Source organism: Oryctolagus cuniculus, unplaced genomic scaffold (genome assembly GCF_964237555.1).
Source record: "Oryctolagus cuniculus unplaced genomic scaffold, mOryCun1.1 SCAFFOLD_57, whole genome shotgun sequence".
In the NCBI taxonomy this organism is placed as follows: Eukaryota; Metazoa; Chordata; class Mammalia; order Lagomorpha; family Leporidae; genus Oryctolagus; species Oryctolagus cuniculus.
The window spans coordinates 410,380-413,794 of record NW_027208388.1 but is presented as its reverse complement, the minus strand read 5'-3'; the positions used below and the strand labels follow the sequence as shown (position 1 = coordinate 413,794).

Below are 3,415 nucleotides of genomic sequence, written 5' to 3'. Positions count from 1 at the left end.
AGATTCATTACACAATATCTTTAAACATTGTTCCGACGAACATCACAGAAACTTCCCAAAAGAGAAATCCTTCGGGATATGAAGAAACAAAGACCAGAATCGAAGAAGCGCAGTTGGCGGTGACTCACCTGGGGCGGCTTCTGCAGCTCACGGCGAACTCTAGAGGTCCCGAGAGAGCCCCGAGGAACACGAGGAACACGGAGGCCGCAGCGACCCCCGGAAATCAGGCACCAGGGCAGCCTCCGACCCCAAACCCGGCCCGCACTCCCGTCGCCCGGCAACAACCTCCCCACGCCCACTGCGCCAGCGAGCGTGCTGATTGGCTACGGCTTTTGTGACGCCCCTCACGCCCATCGGCTTTTCAGCTGTCCACTCAGGGGCCCCGGTGAGGGTGGTGGATCACTTCATCATCTCGCGAGATCCCTGTGTCCTAGTCGTGTCCAGTCTACAGCAGGAAGAGCGTCCCCACGGTGGCTCGGCCTTCTCTGCTCTGAGAAGGGGAAGCTGGAGGCCTCGCGAGCGGGAAGTGGTGAGTGTGTGGGGCCAGGTTTCCCAGAAGGGGCCGTGGGCGGATGGATCCTGCAGAACCAGCTACAGAGGGACCTGGACTTCCCCCCAGTGAGCTCCTCCATCCGCGGACCCCACCGCTGAGGGCTGGGCCGGCTCCGGACACGGGCGACAGGCCCCGTCCCTGCACCAGCAACCTGGGCTCGCTCCAGAGCCTCCTCTCCGTCTCCCTGCGTGCAGTCCGCCTCTCCCCAGGTTGTGTGGAGAGGACGGAGGGAGATCCGGGAGAGTGGATGGGCTGTGGCGTTCACGCGGCGAGGAGGTTGGGGGGTCATCGGTCCCTCCTTTCTCCTCAGCCGTATACATTACAAGCTGGGGAAATCAGAAATTAAAATCTTATTTTTGCTCAGCTCAGCTTTTCAGGCCAGGTTGGGGTTGGCATCTGATGATGAACTTGCTGGCAGAGCTCAAAGGCAGTGCAGGCATCACCATGACACTTTAAAGCGTGTACTTTGGTGACCATTTTACAAGAGAGGAAAGCAGAGAATGCCCACCCGACCCTCCAGTGCAAAATATCTGTGAGCCTCTCCTCATTTTATGCTTCTTAAGCATGGACATTAGAACACCAGTGGGTTTATGTTTCCCTTTGCAGACTTTGCATGGTGATGTCACCTCTACCCACCCTCCTTTTTTTCCTTGTCTTGGTTCCTAAAACTACCTGGGCATGATGTCCAAAATACCTCCCTCCAGGAGTGCCTAATGAATGCCAGCCCCTGCATCACTCGTCCTGGGGGGCAGCCCCTGGCCCTGAGCCTTTTCCTGAGAGCAGCGACTTGAGCAGGGTTCAAACTCCCGGTACACCTGCCGTCGGTATCTCTAAGCCCTTGGGACGTTCAGATTTCCTTCTAACCACAGTTTCCATTGCTGGGAGACATAACAGTCAGTTACTCAGATGCTGGTATACCCAACCAGATTCTTTCAGACTTGAGAAGGGAGAAGGGTGTCACAGAAGACAAAGAAAAACCACTCTAGCTAAGTAGCGCCAGACCTGAAAAGTTCGGGACCCAGCAGTTTTTGGCTCCAGAGAGTTGTAGTCAGTGTAATCTGTGCCAAGTGAAGCCGCCTGAGAGGGTAAGACTGCCTGTGGAGAAAGGCTTATGAATTTGAGAATTTGCACCTGTAGTGTGATAAAATGCATATTTGGTAGTTGTCCCCATTTTCTGGTGCAGAGATTTTAGTGTTCAAACAACTTGTATATTAGTACATGTTCTATGACTTGTTTTACTGAGAAGATAAATTAAAATATCCCTTGGCTTTCAGGGGTTCAATAAATTTCATAGTCAACTTTATAATTTTCTCAAGATTTTTCTTTGAGATCGACAGTATTACTGTTTCCTCCTGTAAATTTACTTTTAAACTACATATAGTCTCAATGTTTGTCACGATCATGATTTATTGTACTGTGTTGCCAAAACTGACAAAAAATATTTTATGAGACCACTTTTCCCAAAGACCCCTTCTGAGCCAGCTCCCTCTTAATACACCGTAGCAAAACAGCAGATGAATGGCAAAGTACTTGGACTCCTACCACCCATGTGGGAGACCTGGATAGAGTTCTTGGCTCCTGGCTTCAGCATGGCCCAGTCCTGGCTATTATGGACATTTGGAGAGTGGACCATCAGATGGAAGATCTCTCTCTCCCTCACTGTCTCTATAACTACTTTTATAAATATTTGAAGAGTTCCCAGGGCTGGCACTGTGGCTCACTTGGCTAATCCTCCGGCTGTGGTGCCGGCATCCAATATAGGCTCTGGGTTCTAGTCCCGGCTGCTCCCCTTCCAGTCCAGCTCTCTGCTGTGACCCAGGAGTGCAGTGGAGGATGGCCCAAGTGCTTGGGCCTTGCATCTGCATGGGATACCCAGAAGAAACACCTGGCTCCTGGCTTCAGATCGGCATAGCTCTGGCTGTAGCAGCCATTTAAGGGGTAAACCAATGGAAGGAAGACTTTTCTCTCTGGCTCTCTCTCTAACTCTATCTGTCAAATAATAAATAAATAAATAAATAAATATTTGAAGATTTTCCTTAACTTCATTCTAAAAATATGTCTGTTTACATGTGTGCATTATATGTATATCACGGAATATTTGGAAAGTTAGTATAAGCTATGGGAAGAGATCAGATCTTCTATATTTAATCATTTAACATTTACACACAGATACACACATATATACATATACTTTTACAAACAAAACTATGACCAAAATACACCTGGTATTTTGTAGTCTACTTTTTCCTACTCAACAATGTTTAATGAGCTTTTCCCTTCATGTTGTTAACTATTCTTTTTAAAGGTCATAATTTTAATTGGCTGAAAATATTAACCTCTCCTTTTGACTACTTAAGTTTCAACACTTTTTATATGATGAATAACTATAGGAAACACTCTTCATATAAGTCATGCATATGTCTGATTTTTAAGTTTAGACTGCTTTGTGTAAGTTGAATTACTAGGCCTGAGAATAATTATTGGGTCCCAGAGTAGGGGCATTTTAAGTACTATGATAAATAATGCTAAACTTCCCTACAGAAAAGACACCAGTAATTTAGCTACCTACCAAAATTGTCTAAGAGTAATTTTCTTGAGAAAATGCTTAGTAATAAGAGGTATTGAAAAATTTTAAAGGAATCATCAATTGAGTCATTAAAATGTCATCTCACTGTTGTTTTGCATTAAATTTGTTTTATTATAAGTGTGTGTGAATTTTATTTCCTGTTATTGTGCATTTATATTTCTTCATTTCTATACTGCCTTTATCAGTTTTAAAATAATCTTTATTTAAATGAATGGAGGGACCGGTGCTGTGGCATAGTGGCTAAAGCTGCCACCTGCAGTGCTGGTATCCCATAT

The 3,415-nt window shown here is 46.0% G+C and overlaps 1 long non-coding RNA gene across 1 annotated transcript; it reads left to right on the top strand.

Moving 5' to 3' along the window:
- The first annotated feature begins 402 nt into the window (after positions 1–402).
- On the top strand, positions 403–1,856 carry LOC138848386 (uncharacterized). The gene is made up of 2 exons (XR_011386145.1): positions 403–529; positions 1,480–1,856. It is a non-coding gene; the product is annotated as an uncharacterized lncRNA (long non-coding RNA).
- The last annotated feature ends 1,559 nt before the right edge of the window (positions 1,857–3,415 follow it).